Below are 17,281 nucleotides of genomic sequence, written 5' to 3' on the forward strand. Positions count from 1 at the left end.
CATAGTAAAATCATAGCCAACGATGTACAATTCGTATGAGCAAATTCTAACACCATAGATACATTGAGTCTAATTGAAGTTGACTTAAAACAGGTAAATTAGACTAGAGTCCAACCATAAGGAATATTTGCAAAGGTCAATGAACCAAGGTGAGGGTTTTTATCCTTTGAGCTTACTTTAATTTAAGCTATTAAATTCATCCTGGTTTTATACGTAACTTTATGGATTGATCTCGCCTTTACATGTATTTAATCTGGTTTTTTTGTATTACCCGAATCTTACATGTTGTTATATGTTTCACCATCAATTATTGGCCTCTTCAGTGCCTTTTACAATATGAATTAATGAGGATTATTCTGTATTTCATGTTTACATGTCCTATGGGAGTTATCCTCTCGATTGATTTATTTTATATTATTGGCCCTTTTGGGATTATGATATGATGTCAACCACAAAGAGAATTTCTCTGCATTTATGCGAGGCCATGGATGCAAGCCTTGCCCTGCCTCATCAATTATTGAGTTGGCTCTGCCACTCGTCTTTATATTTGAGATGACTTTGTCATTCTTCTCTTATTTTATTGGCCTTGTGCCGTCTATCATTAAGGCACGAGCATGTGTCCTGTTATTCCAGAACCTTCATGATGCAGTTTTATTCTTGATGATTCAACTATATTCTCTGTAATGAGCAAGTGATGTAAGGTATCATGACTAGTGATTCGATTATCTTATCATGGACGTAATGCATTATGGGTAGCAGCCCTCTTGGTCGGCACGTAATTCCGTGGGTTGGCTGGCGTGGTGCACAAATCGATGTATGTAAATCGGTATATGTGTTACATCAACTGTTGGGATTGGATGTCGCAAATAGTCGCTCCATGAACATATCGTGTTACGTAAATCCCCCAACCGCGTGTTGTGTTGTCTTGAGATGTTCGCATAAATCCACGTTAGTGTTGGCCATGCCGGCGAATATCCGTAGTTATGGGATGCGGGTCGAGCCGGGTGTCCTATGAATTATACTTCACATCGTGATGATCACTATGTATGATGAGCCGCACACATTGCACCTCTTGTAGGCAGTTTGCGCATGCTAATATCTCATGGATTAGTGAAGTATCAGAATCATTACTTTATTTTTATAAATCTCTTGAATTATTGTTAATCTTGAAGGATGATCATCACTATGAGTAGGGCATTGACCCTCTCCCAACCGTATAGATGATGCAGGTGACGAACAGATGGAAGAACCTAAGGATCACCAACTTGAGGAAGAACGCGACGAATAAAGTAGAGGATATGAATTTAGTTTTACTTGCGTTTCTGCCATTCATGGGATTTATATTGTGCTCCTATTTTGAGAGCCTTTAATAATTTGATTATTTTCTTTTGGAATAAGGAAGACAGTTAATATCATTCTTATAGCTGATTTCCGTCTAAAGTGAAATTGAATGTGATGTCGATAGGAGAAATTCTCAGGGCAAGCCCTTGGGACATTCTCACTTTACAATATTAACACCTGGTTTCCTCGAACACGAGTACATACTCTGGTCGTGAAAATTCGGGATGTTACAGTTGGTATCAGAGCCCAAGAATGAGATTAACTGGGCCTAAGGGGATAAACCGTCATAAGAGGGCTAAGAAAGGATTGTGAATTAAACACATACATGAAAATTCGATCCGCAAAGGAATTATGTAGCTACGGTAGCAAAAAAAAAAAAAAAAAAACATAAGAAAGATGAGAAATTTAGCAACTATAGACTCTAGGACCCCTATAATAAATCTAGGGAATCGTAAATGAAACTGACTTAGACTAAGGAAGCACGACCAAGCAAGACATATTCTGAGTGCCTTAAGGTACTTTTTGGACAATGTTCACAACTCTAACATATTTTCCCATCCACAGGAGAGATGGCGCCCAAGAAGAAAACTACACAATCCAACTCCCTGCCCCCAACACAGGGAGACATTCCTCAGGAAGCAGCCATGGGAGAGTCCACACCCTCGCTGTCAGCAACCCACCGAGGGGCCACGCTCCCAGGGCCACCCCTAGGGCAGGTACCACCAGATACCCAAGCATGGGCACCACTCTACTCCATCCTGGGTCGGATAGAGACGTTTATGGAAAGGACCCAGCGGACCATGGACAGACTACAACAACAAGCCGACAACAACTCCCCAAGAACCGAAACATCTCTGCCTTCGCCTGCTCACGCCCCTGCATCAACCCCCCCTCGCACGGAGCGGTACGACGAAACCTTCATGTTAGAAAAATTTCTAAAGTTAAGGCCCCCAGCGTTCTCAGGGGCAACAAACCCAGAGATGGCCGAACATTGGGTAAAGCAGACCAAGAGAATACTAAGGACCATGGGATGCTCGGACCACCTCAAAGTCTCTTTAGCTACATTCAAATTCGAAGGAGAGGCAGTCAATTGGTGGGAGACAACAGAAAGGGCAATCCTTGAGGGTCGTGCCTGGCACTGGGAAGACTTCGAGAGGAGGTTCTTCGAGAAGTACTTTCCAAGATCTTACCGAGACGAAAAGATGTCTGAGTTCCTGAAGCTCACTCAAGGCGAGATGACTATCACGCAGTATGAGGCTAGGTTCACTGAGTTATCGCGCTATGCACCGAAATTAGTCGAAGATGAAGACTTCAAAATCAAGCAATTTAAAGATGGTCTTCGACCCTCGATCCACTCCAAGATATGCTGCCTAAACCTGGAAAGCTATGCCGACGCGATCGACAAGGCGACTCGAGCTGAAAATGACGACGATCGTAGATCACGGGCCAGGATTCAACAACATGAGGCCGGGAAGAGGCTCAGAACAAACCCTGTGATGCCACCAATATCGGACAAAAGACCGAGGATTGTCTCACAACAAGCAGGAATCACCGAAGACAAGAAGCCACGAGACAGTCGCCCGGGATGCGGCTACTACCAGAAGTTGGGACACGATATGAAGAACTGCTACAAGAAAATGAGGGACGAAGGGCGTCCTGTTCCATCGCAGAGGCAACCATTTGGGCCAAGCGCGCCTCAAAAACCCCAAGGGCGTCTGTACGCCATGAGGTCACCGGAAGACGCAGACACTGCCTCAGGACTAATAGAAGGTACGGCTACTATCCGAGACACCCCCGTTGTACTTTTGTTTGATTGCGGTGCTACCATGTCTTTTATCTCAAGTTCGAGTGTAGAACGGTTAAATTTGGAATTAAAGCGCACAAAGGAGACGATCACTGTGGCGTCACCTTTAGGGAAGGTGGTGGAACTAAACAAATATTGCGAGGGCTGCCCCATCACTATCGCAGGCCTCGTAATACCTGTTAACCTAGTGATGATAAACATGAAATGCTTCGACGTGATCCTTGGGACGGACTGGATGGACGAAACTAGGGCAACCATAGAGATTAGGGCTAGAAGGATCACCTTCACCGTAGCAGGGCGATCCCCCATCACAATACAAGGAAGAAAGAGGGAGGAACCCTTAAAACGAATAATGAGCTTGGAAACAGTATTCGTAGAACAAATTCCAGTGGTCAAAGAATTCACCGGGGTATTTCAGGAGATACCTGGACTGCCACCCAGGAGGGAGGTGGACTTCGGTATCGACCTAATGCCTGGAACCGCCCCAATTGCCCTAGCCGCCTTTCGTATGGCACCGGTCGAATTGGCAGAACTTAAGAAGCAGTTAGAGGAGCTCTTGAATCAGGGGTTTATCCGACCAAGTGTTTCTCCTTGGGGCGCACCAGTGCTATTCGTCAAGAAGAAGGACGGATCCCTAAGATTGTGCATCGACTATCGTCGCCTAAATCAAGCAACAGTGAAGAACAAGTATCCTCTCCCCCGTATCGACGACCTATTCGACCAACTAAAGGGAGCACAATTCTTTTCAAAGATTGATCTGAGATCGGGATACCATCAATTGAGAATTAAGGACGAGGATATACCTAAGACCGCATTTAGAACAAGGTACGGACATTTCGAATTTCTGGTAATGCCCTTCGGTCTCATGAATGCCCCGGCCGTTTTTATGGATCTCATGAACCGTATCTTTAGACCGTTCCTCGACAAATTCGTCATAGTCTTCATCGATGACATCTTAATCTACTCCCGAAGCAAAGAAGAACACGAGGTTCACTTACGAAAGGTCCTGAACTTGCTGAAGGAAAATTAACTCTACGCTAAACTCTCGAAGTGTGAGTTCTGGAAGGAAGAAGTCAGTTTCCTAGGACACGTGGTGAATCGTCAAGGCGTCGCAGTAGACCCGGCCAAGGTGGAGGCTGTCCTCCAATGGGCCAGACCGGATACCGTCACTGAGATTAGAAGTTTTCTGGGGTTAACAAGGTACTATCGGCGATTCATCAAGGAGTTTTCCAAAATAGCCCGGCCACTAACCAATCTAACAAAGAAAAATATACGGTTCCAATGGGATGGGAAAGCCGAAGAAGCCTTCCAAGAACTCAAGAAAAGGCTAACTTCCTCCCCCATACTCACCCTACCCGAGGAAGGAGTAGAATTTACGGTATATACGGACGCCTCCCTTGAAGGCTTGGGGTGCGTGCTTATGCAGAACAATAAGGTGATCGCGTATGCGTCCGGACAGTTGAAAGTACACGAACAAAATTATCCAACACATGACCTGGAACTAGCGGCCGTGGTGTTTGCTCTAAAAATGTGGAGACATTATTTGTATGGGGAACAATTCAAGCTTAACACAGATCACAAGAGCCTTAAGTACTTGTTCGACCAAAAGGACTTAAATATGCGACAACGCCGATGGATGGAAACACTGAAGGACTACAAGTTTGAAATACAATACCACCCAGGGAAGGCAAACGTAGTGGCTGACGCACTCAGTCGCAAGAAATCTCACATTTCGGCAGCCACAATTGCACTCGAGGAATGGGAAATGCTGGAATTCATAAAGGACTTTAATATCCAGCTAGACCTAGGAGAAGGGAACGTACTGCTCGGAAATCTATCCATGGAACCCTCACTGCTTCGTCAAATCATTGAAGCGCAGAGTCAGGACGAAGAGCTGCAGGAGCGTTATTTGAAAGCAAAGGAAAACCGAGATTCACGATGGCACGTGGGTACGGATGGTGGACTTAGATGTAGGGATAGGTTATGCGTACCCAACAAGCCAGAGATAAGATTAGCTGTATTGGATGAAGCCCATCGATCCAGATTAACCATCCATCCTGGGAGTACCAAAATGTACCAAGACGTAAAACGTCATTACTGGTGGAATAACATGAAACGAGAAATCGCCGCTTATGTGGCTAAGTGCCTCACTTGCCAACAGGTAAAGGCCGAACATCAGAAACCTGCTGGACTACTACAACCGCTCGAGATACCCTTATGGAAATGGGACTCTATATCAATGGACTTCATAGTAGGTCTCCCAAAAACAAGAAAAAGCCACGACTCAATATGGGTAATAGTGGACCGACTGACTAAGTCAGCTCACTTTATACCCATGAAAATCACTGCCTCCATGAACGAATTGGCGGAATTGTACATCAAAAATGTGGTACGACTTCACGGAATTCCATCTACGATCATATCAGACAGGGACTCCCGTTTTACCTCAAATCTCTGGACTAAACTACAAACAGTACTAGGGACTTCCCTGAATCACAGTACCGCTTTCCACCCCCAGTCGGACGGACAAACAGAAAGAGTGAATCAAGTACTTGAAGACATGTTAAGAACATGCATTTTGGATTTCAAGGGCAGCTGGGACGACTATCTTCACCTCGCTGAATTCGCTTATAACAACAGCTTCCAAGCAAGTATTGGCATGGCCCCATTCGAGGCTCTATATGGGCGACCTTGCCGCACCCCGCATTGTTGGGCAGAAGTAGGAGAGAAGAGCACACTAGGGCCCGAAATTGTTCAAATTACTTCTGAGAAAATCGATTTGATAAGGGAACGCTTACAGACGGCTCAAAGCAGGCAGAAAAGTTACGCGGACATTCGATGACGTAATCTTGAATTCTTCGAAGGGGACAAAGTATTCCTCAAAGTCTCTCCTATGAAGGGCATGATGCGATTCGGGAAAAAGGGAAAACTAGCACCCAGGTACATCGGCCCGTTCGAGATATTAGAAAGAGTGGGAGAGGTAGCTTACCGTATTGCACTACCCCCACAGCTGGCCAATGTTCATAATGTCTTCCATATCTCCATGCTGAGGAAGTATGAACCGGACGCCTCCCACATCATCAACTGGGAACAAATAGAGCTGCGGGATAACGCCACCTACGTAGAAGAACCCATACAGATCCTCGATCGCAGGGACCAAATTCTTCGAACCAAAGTTATTCCTTTGGTCAAGGTTCTGTGGTCACATCACAACCAAGAAGAAGCAACATGGGAGCGCGAGGAAGAAATGAAGGAAAAGCACCCCAGCCTCTTTTACGAAGACTAGTGCAGGAGGTAAGATTAAATTTTATTTTACTTGTTCTTCCTTTAAGAGGGGTAGATAGTAATAGTTTCAATACTTTCTTATAAACATCATAGAGAAGTATACGCACTAATTAAAGGGTAAAGTATTACAGAACGACCTAGTCCCTATTCCACGACAAGAGGGAAGGAATTTCGGGGACGAAATTTTCTTTAAGAAGGGTAGATTGTAACGCCCCGAACATTTCAATACTCGAGTATTGAATGTCCTCGAGCATTACCTAGCAATTAACATGTGTACGATACCCATCCAACTATCATAGCCTTACATCCCTGCCCTGTCACAAACTAAATTGTTAGGAATGATCCTCATTCATATATCAAACCATCTAATCATTGATTTCCAGGCAGGACCATCCATCAAGTGATTTTGACATAATTTATTTCATAAAAATTACTTAGAAACGTGCCAACAACCACGTTGAACCATTAGATTTCACAAAACTTATAGATCAGAAATAAGTTATGAAAATGCCACTACCCTAAACCCTTAAACTCTAGTTCACTCAGTTCCTCACGATCCGTTTAGCACGAAAACTTCATAAAATGCTTAATTAGCCTAAATTAACCGTACACATCGAATATCAACCCTTAGCTCATTGTAGAAGTGTCCCAATGGAAGAAACAAGCATTAACCAACGATATTGGGGTCCACCTGATGTTAGACTATACATCAGATTAGTCCCAACCCCTTAAATTAAATGGGAAACCCGATGGACGGAGTGGATTTCCCTAAACCAGTACATGGGCCTCACGTTACGTGGCCGGTGTACACAGCGGAAATACGCCCGCTGTGTACCGGACGACAGCCGCTGACCCGAAGAATCCCAACAGGATTCGAAAATCCTTCCTTCCGCCAAATCAGGGAGTCGCGATCCGTTACGGTGGGCCACTAGCTCGATCCGGACCGTCCATTCGAACCGGACGAAAGGCCGGACCAAGACCTAGGTGAGATCGGTCTGGAACAAGTCAGGGACCGATCACTAGCTTGCTGAATGGCGGAGTTACCACCACACGATTCACCAGGGGGGAGCAACGCTAACTGTAAGTCAAAACATGCGATCCCTGACCGAGATTCCACCACGAAGATGATGGAAGGTGTGGATTTGTCCAAAAACATTGGTACAGGACCCACTGATGTTTCTGCAAATCAGTTTTACGCAATGTGCGAGCGTCCGAGCAATCCGGACGATCCGGTCAGATGGACGGTTAAACAGGGAATCAAGAACCTGATCCGGACCGTCCAAGCTCTTACAATAAGGGTCCCGACTCCGTGCAAGAAGTCTGATGGGAGGGTTTAGACGAACAACCAACTCAATTCCAATCATACGCAAGTCGGCCTCCAAGATCTTCGCCGCACCAGAAACAGGGGCTTGCGTTTTCCTTTTTCATCTGCGAAAGGCTTCGCTGGGAGCGTCTGGAAACTTCACTTCACCCTATAAAAGGGCACTCATGACCAGCGGCTGGAGGTAGAGCGAGAGAAAGAGAGAGGACGCTCGACCGAGAGCAGCACCCACGAAGGAGGGAAAGTGAGGTTTCAGCCGAGCGGCAGCTCTGTTCACCCAGGCTTGCTGCAGCCCAGAAAAGGAAAAAAAAAGAGAAAGAAAAGAAAAGAGAAGAAAGGAAAGAAGAGAAAAGAAAGGAAGAAAGAAAAGAGTAAGAGAGAAGAGAGAAAGAAAGAAAAGAAAGAAGAAGGAGACCGTCAAGTGCGACTGACCCAGAAAGGAGGGATCTTCAGCAACTGTTATGTCCCTTCTCATATCCAATTCATCACGTCCTAAACGTCCGTATATTGCTCTCCTCATGTCAACTTCTGGTATATTGTTTACAGAACTACCTAATGTCATTCACTATCAATAGAGCTATCATCCTAGTACAATTGAGTTAATTAGAATTGATTTAACATGTAAATTAACATGTCCAACGATAGGAATATTTCGTATGAATCAAGTAGTTATCTAACCTTTGAGATTACTTATTGAGTCTAATTGAATTTCTGATTTATACAGTAAATTATGGACCTTGACTCGCACTCATAGATTATTTGAAGTTGTCATGACCAATTTGAGATGTTTGTTATTCTTTCTTACTATTATTGGCCCTTAATGCCTTTTATCATATAATTCATCGAGATTATTGTATTCAGTTAACTTCTATGGGATTATCTCTCGATTGATTACTATTTTTAATGGCTTGTGGGTTATGATATGATGTCGAACTCTTACAAGAGATGTTGCATTACGAGGTGAGCAGTGCCCTTGTCCCATCAATTATTGAGTTGGCCGTCTCATGCTTTTATCGAATATGATTATGTAGATTATTCGTATTTATGTTTATCTGTCCTTATTAGGAGAGTGTAGTCCTCTCATTGAATTCATATCGTTTATATTATTGAGACCCTTTGTGTGTTATGAGAATGATGTAAGATCCTACAAGTAGATGTTCATGCATTTATCGAGTATGGATTCGGGCTAGCCTGTGCCCTTTGGTCTCATCGTAATTACTTGTATGTTGGCTGCGCACAAATCGTGATTAATGTATATTGAGCATGCAACTGGATTAGTCGAATATCGTTCATAACTATATTTTATAAATGACCTTGTTGTGTCTATCATTGAAGTTGCATCACATCAGTTAGTGTTGATCTCCGAAACCGTATATGATGCGGTGTCTAGTCTGATGATTCAAACTATATTCACATCGTAATGAGCATAGTGATGTAGAGGATCATGACCTTTTAGCGTTTCATCTATATCTCATGGATTATGCATTAGGTATCGAAGCTCTTTATTTTGGATAATCTCTGATTTGTGGCAATCGTGCAAGACGATGTATCATCAATCTTATAGGTGATTACCATCTCCAACCGTATGGGATTGGATGTCGTGGAGAAATGTGGCAAGCCCTAGGACATCTCAACTTTACGTAAACACCCCGAAACCGAGTAGAATTGTGTTGTACTTGGATGTTCGCCATAAATCCAGAATTTAGTGTTGGCCTATGCGTTGAATACCGTATAGGATTTGAGGGTCTAGTGTTCTTGAATTAAGACTACATGTGATGATCATCTATGTCTGATTCCGCAAATGGAAATGTATGTAGACGTTGTCGCATAGGAAATATCTCATGGCATTCCCATGGAAGTATCGAATCAACTTTACAATTATTAAACTCTCTATAATAATATCCGTGTGAATCTGAAGGATGATCTCACTGTATGAGCCTAAGGATGACACCTGCCAAGGGAAACCGTCATAATGAGTGCTAAGAAGGATTGTGAACGATGGTAAACACACTCATAAGATTCATCCAACAAGGAAGATGACGCGAAGAAAAAGATAAATTATTTACTTGCGTTTCCCAAAACAGGAGAATTTAGAAGCTCCATAATTGAGACCCTTTAATAAATCTGAGATCGTAATAACTGTTGGACTAAGGAGACAGTCAATACCCAAACTATAGTGATCTGATCCTCTTGAATGGATGGAGCGTTTATGGAAAATTCACGGAACCCATGGGACATTTCCTCACGAAATTTAGCCAAGAAAAACTGACCGCAATCATCTCGCCTCGCAACACGAGACATCTCCGTCGTAGAACCTTCATGGGATGTCCTACACCTTCGCGTCTCGGAGCCCAAGAAGAGCACCTCCGGGCCTACAGGGTGCACAAACCCAAGAGGGCTACACGACATGGGTGCGGAATTAAAGCTCTTATGCTGAAAGAATTCGACGCAAAGGACAATATGTAACACAGGAGCAACAAAAGGACGCAACATCTACGATTGGTCTGCCGCATCAACCTGAGAAGACGTGAGAAACCTTCTGAGAAAAACTAAATTAAGATTCTCTGGAACAACCCAGTAAAGATGCGAACGTTGGAAAGCTGACTCAAGGACTAAGGACATCGACCACTCAAGCCGCACATCATTGAGAGAGCATATTGAGTAGCACTTAAGGGAATTAGGGTCTGCGACGGAAGACTTCAAAAGTTCTCGAAAGACTTTCCCGATCCACAGGAGAAGATCGATCGCCTAAGACAGAAACTATCGCCAGATAGACAGGTTCACTTCCGCAGCGCCAAATAGTGGATGACGATTCAAATCAAGCGATTTCAACAATGAGTCTCGAACCCTCGATCACTCAAGAACCCTAAACCGGAGTGCCACGCATCCGGGGACCGTAAAAGACGACGTAGTCCGGCAATCAACAGAATAGCCGAAGCAGGCCGACACACACTCCGGATGCCACCAATTGGAAGACCGATGGAGCTGCTACAAGGAAATCGAAGACAGAACGCGAAGCCGATGGCACGCTACAACAACATATCGACAAGCAACTGCCTCAAGGAGACCGCAAGGGCGTCGTCATCAGCCATTCGCCAACGCCCTAGAAACCCCAAGGGCGCCCATGGGCACCGGAGACACAGACAAGGTACGGCTACTATCCGAGACACCCCCGTTGTACTTTTGTTTGATTGCGGTGCTACCATGTCTTTTATCTCAACTTCGAGTGTAGAACGGTTAAATTTGGAATTAAAGCGCACAAAGGAGCCGATCACTGTCGCGTCACCTTTAGGGAAGGTGGTGGAATTAAACAAATATTGCGAGGGCTGCCCCATCACTATCGCAAGCCTCGTAATACCGGTTAACCTAGTGATGATAAACATGAAATGCTTCGACGTGATCCTTGGGACGGACTGGATGGACGAAACTAGGGCAACCATAGAGATTAGGGCTAGAAGGATCACCTTCACCGTAGCAGGGCGATCCCCCATCACAATACAAGGAAGAAAGAGGGAGGAACCCTTAAAACGAATAATGAGCTTGGAAACAGTATTCGTAGAACAAATTCCAGTGGTCAAAGAATTCACCGGGGTATTTCAGGAGATACCTGGATTGCCACCCAGGAGGGAGGTGGACTTCGGTATCGACCTAATGCCTGGAACCGCCCCAATTGCCCTAGCCGCCTTTCGTATGGCACCGGTCGAATTGGCAGAACTTAAGAAGCAGTTAGAGGAGCTCTTGAATCAGGGGTTTATCCGACCAAGTGTTTCTCCTTGGGGCGCACCAGTGCTATTCGTCAAGAAGAAGGACGGATCCCTAAGATTGTGCATCGACTATCGTCGCCTAAATCAAGCAACAGTGAAGAACAAGTATCCTCTCCCCCGTATCGACGACCTATTCGACCAATTAAAGGGAGCACAATTCTTTTCAAAGATTGATCTGAGATCGGGATACCATCAATTGAGAATTAAGGACGAGGATATACCTAAGACCGCATTTAGAACAAGGTACGGACATTTCGAATTTCTGGTAATGCCCTTCGGTCTCACGAATGCCCCGGCCGTTTTTATGGATCTCATGAACCGTATCTTTAGACCGTTCCTCGACAAATTCGTCATAGTCTTCATCGATGACATCCTAATCTACTCCCGAAGCAAAGAAGAACACGAGGTTCACTTACGAAAGGTCCTGAACTTGCTGAAGGAAAATCAACTATACGCTAAACTCTCGAAGTGTGAGTTCTGGAAGGAAGAAGTCAGGTTCCTAGGACACGTGGTGAATCGTCAAGGCGTCGCAGTAGACCCGGCCAAGGTGGAGGCTGTCCTCCAATGGGCCAGACCGGATACCGTCACTGAGATTAGAAGTTTTCTGGGGTTAGCAGGGTACTATCGACGATTCATCAAGGAGTTTTCCAAAATAGCCCGGCCACTAACCAACCTAACGAAGAAAAATGTACGGTTCCAATGGGATGGAAAGGCCGAAGAAGCCTTCCAAGAACTCAAGAAAAGGCTAACTTCCTCCCCCATACTCACCCTACCCGAGGAAGGAGTAGAATTTACGGTTTATACGGACGCCTCCCTTGAAGGCCTGGGGTGCGTGCTTATGCAGAACAATAAGGTGATCGCGTATGCGTCCAGACAGTTGAAAGTACACGAACAAAATTATCCAACACATGACCTGGAACTAGCGGCCGTGGTGTTTGCTCTAAAAATGTGGAGACATTATTTGTATGGGGAACAATTCAAGCTTAACACAGATCACAAAAGCCTAAAGTACTTGTTCGACCAAAAGGACTTAAATATGCGACAACGCCGATGGATGGAAACACTAAAGGACTACAAGTTTGAAATACAATACCACCCAGGGAAGGCAAACGTAGTGGCTGACGCACTCAGTCGCAAGAAATCTCACATTTCGGCAGCCACAATTGCACTCGAGGAATGGGAAATGCTGGAATTCATAAAGGACTTTAATATCCAGCTAGACCTAGGAGAAGGGAACGTACTGCTCGGAAATCTATCCATGGAACCCTCACTGCTTCATCAAATCATTGAAGCACAGAGACAAGACGAAGAGCTGCAGGAGCGTTATTTGAAAGCAATAGAGAACCGGGATTCACGATGGCACGTGGGCTCGGATGGTGGACTTAGATGTCGGGATAGGTTATGCGTACCCAACAAGCCAGAGATAAGATTAGCTGTATTGGACGAAGCCCATCGATCCAGATTAACCATCCATCCTGGGAGCACCAAAATGTACCAAGACGTAAAACGTCATTATTGGTGGAATAATATGAAACGAGAAATCGCCGCTTATGTGGCTAAATGCCTCACTTGCCAACAGGTAAAGGCCGAACATCAAAAACCAGCTGGGCTGCTACAACCGCTCGAGATAACCTTATGGAAATGGGACTCTATATCAATGGACTTCATAGTAGGACTCCCAAAAATAAGAAGAAGCCCCGATTCAATATGGGTAATAGTGGACCGATTGACTAAGTCAGCTCACTTTATACCCATGAAAATCACTGCCTCAATGAACGAATTGGCAGAATTGTACATCAAAAATGTGGTACGACTTCACGGAGTTCCATCTACGATCTATGTAGCGCGAGGACTCCGTTTCACCTCAAATCTGCTGGAGCGTAAACTACAAACAAGATAGGGACTTCACGAATCACGGATCGCTTTCCACCCCATGGACGGACAATACGAAGAGTGAATCAAGTACTCAAGGACATGTTAAGAACATGTATTTTGGATTTCAAGGGCACTAGGACGACTATCTTCACCTCACCGAATTCTAACGAAGAAAATTCCAACAAGTATTGCAATGGCCATTGGAAAGGCCATAGAGACCTTGCCAACCGATTTGGGCATAGGAAGAAGTCACACTTCCTCCCATAGTTCACCTACTCGAGGAAGGATGTAGAATATTATTCGGTTTTATAAGAAACCATATACCACTTGATAAGGCTTAGTGGGTACGATTGCAATTATGCAACAATAAGGTATGCTTATGCCAACAGATTAAGTAACAACTGATAAATTATCGAACTACATGACCTGAGAATAGCGGCGTTAGATTTTGTCTAAAATTAGGATGTACATTACCTTTGATACATGGGACAGAACAATTCAACTTAACATGTATCACAAGAGCCTTTGAAAGTACTTGATCGATCCAAGAAGGACTTAAATATGCGACAACAGTTCGATGGAGAAAACGAATAGTAACTACAAAGTTTGAAATACAATACACCCAGGAAGCATAATAGGATGACAGAATAATGCATCAAGAAATCTCACATTTCGGCAGCACAATTGAACTCTCGAGAATGGAATCCATGTCCAAATGTGAATTCTAAATGGATTTATATCCAACTAGACTAGAGAAAGAAGGTGACACATCGAAGTATGCGGAACATCATATCATTGGAGCCCTCAACCTTATGCAAATTTTGAAGCGCCAGAGTTCGGTAGAAGTGAGCTGCAGTTGAGCAGGTAATTTGAAATCAATAGATGACGTGACTTCAGATGGCACTGTTGGCACTGGATGGTGGACAGCAAGTAAGGAATACCGGTTAATGTTACCCAACAATCCGTAGGATAGATTGCCTATTGGGAAAGCCATCAGACCAGATTAACCATCCAAATCGCTGAGCACCAAATGCTACCATATAGTAAAACGTCATTCGAACTGAATCAACCTTGAACATAGATAATCCCCTTATGATGGCTGAATGCCTCACTTGCCTAACATTAAAGGTCCAACATATAATAACCGAATGTCCGACATAACAAACGTCCGAAATACCTACTTAATCACGAATACTAATGGGATCCTATATAATGGATTCATTAGACTCCCATAACAATAAGATGAAGCCACGTACTCAATATGGGCATATAGTGACCGATACCGATCTAACGATCTGCACTAGCATGTTTCCACATGAAGAATCACCGCTCCATGAACGAATTGGCGGTAATTGATCAAAATTCAGGTACGACTTCACGTGAATGCCATCCACCGATCATTCGACACGGAGCCGCCGTGTTACCTCAAATCCTGGACAACACTACGAACAAGATTAGGCGACTTCACACGAATCACATCGCTTCGACCCCCAGGACGGACAAACAGAAGAGTGGAATCATGTACTCAAGGACTGTTAACGAATCCGATGATATTTGTGGATTTCAGGGCACTGCGGACGAAGTCGATACTTCACCTACTGAAGTTCTGAACGATCAAGTCCAGATATGACATGGATCCGTCATTCCGAGATCATAATGACGACTCCGACCATTAGGCATACGAAGTGTAAGAATTGGACAACAGTGTGATCCAACAATGCAAATTAGTTGAGATCGATGCAGCGGATAATCTTCACGGCTTACTAAAGATCGACTCATACATCCGACATAAGCCATTCTACGTATAAGTCCGAATGAGAATGTATGCCATGCTATTAAAATCCGAATTAAATACGCAAGTGCAGATTAAGCGAAATGTCAATTAGTACTCACCTGAACAGACTGCAAGCTGAAAAAGGTGTCGAAAGATTACAGAAGATCAGAGGTTAGTCCAAGAGACTATTGCACAGAAATCAGTGCAGATACTCAAGGTCACGAGTAACGAAGAGATATGTACTAGATCCATGAGAATACCCTCAAGAGTCAATACGTTTCATCGTAAGAACTATTACAGAATCAGAACGAAAGAGATCAAAGTGATAAAGAATAAGCTACATAAGAAATAAGAAGTAAAATGAAAGAATAAGACTGAAATAGTAAGATCAAGGCAGTCTGACACATCCAGAAGAATGCAATTTTCGCTATCAATCCATACGACTTATATCCAGCTTCTGTATCGTTATTGTTAACATAGCCTATTGAAATATTTGTCATTGATCTCCAATATAGCTGTATTACAAGCTACATAAGATGTATCATTGATGCACGTGTGGCATTGTATAGCAAGTAAACTAACTACATTAGTCATTAGCTAGATGATTAGTTATACAAAGTTAACTGTTGGATGCATCCCAAGACATTGTTACATATGGTAGCTAATTGAATGTATTTTCATTCGATCCTATTATCCTGCGTATTATTACCATGCATTACTATATGATATATGCACTATGAATTCATATTCACTAATCTGAGCATTAACTTGATGCCATAATGACATATTACTAATTATGTATGATCGTTCATATTGTCGCTTATATGCTTTTAGAGTGATATTGTATTAAGGTTCTAATAGCCCAATTAACATGATTTTGCTGAATTAGTACCAAACATTGCTCATACACACTTAGATGTCAGAATCACGTTGCCTCATCATTATGATTCTGATGCTTCAAATGATTACTTACCTATAATATTAACTTATGCCTTGACAGTACTCGACATAATGATACTTTATCGTATCACATTTAATGATGATCAACTTTAATCACAGTATGTAGTGTTGCAACCTGAATATCCGATATGGACGATCCTAACGTGGAACATGGACTAATGTGATTCTGACGCTGATCGAATAGTGCATTACTGTTATAGATATCGACTGGAACGTAATCAAGTTCCAGAACATTTATTATCTGAGATCCATCTCCATGATGATGGTCAAGCTAATGCCGAGTCGGTATACACTGCTGAATCTGGATTCCACGACATGGGAGGTCGCGTGTGCAGATAATTGATTGTGCACTAATGTTGATGCTTAACGTAATGCGATTCGACAAGCGACCAGATACGTATAAGTCATTGTAATGAAATTGATGTCCAAACACGATTTGTACCATCTGAAATTATCACATGTTGGAGTCATTGGTGCAGACGGATAGCATCATCAACCATATACCGGAACATCGAATAGTACCTCAAGCTGGAGCAATCGTTTAGATCCAGTTCCGATGGAACTCTCAAGTTTAATTATGACTAAATGAAGTCAAGCGACTACACATGGTGAGAGAAGTCAAGAATTGACATAGTTAAATGAGGTTTGACGAATTATTCTGCAAACTAATCTTCCGTCAATAATAAATGACAGAAACAGGAGTATGGATGGAAATTCAGGAAGGCTGAAGATCGAAGTGGATCGACCAGAAGAGCCATAGTACGCCGGGAAGCAGAAAAGGAGAAGAACGGTGAAACGAAACAGAAAAAGTTCACAGATGACGTATCTGCAAAAATTACAAGTTAAAGCAATCTTGGTCGGCACGTAATTCCGTGGGTTGGTTGGCATGATGCACAATCGATGTATGTAAATCGGTATACGTGTTACATCAACTTTTCGGGATTGGATGTCGCAAATATTCACTCCATGAACACATCGTGTTACGTAAATCCCCCAACCACTTGTTGTGTTGTCTTGAGATGTTCGCGTAAATCCACGTTAGCGTTGGCCTTGCCGGCGAATATCCATAGTTATGGGATGTGGGTCGAGTTGGATTTTCTATGAATTATATTCTATATTATAGTGATCACTACGTATGATGAGCCGCACACATTGCA

The sequence above is a fragment of the Magnolia sinica genome, chromosome 19 (genome assembly GCF_029962835.1).
Source record: "Magnolia sinica isolate HGM2019 chromosome 19, MsV1, whole genome shotgun sequence".
Lineage (NCBI taxonomy): Eukaryota > Viridiplantae > Streptophyta > Magnoliopsida > Magnoliales > Magnoliaceae > Magnolia > Magnolia sinica.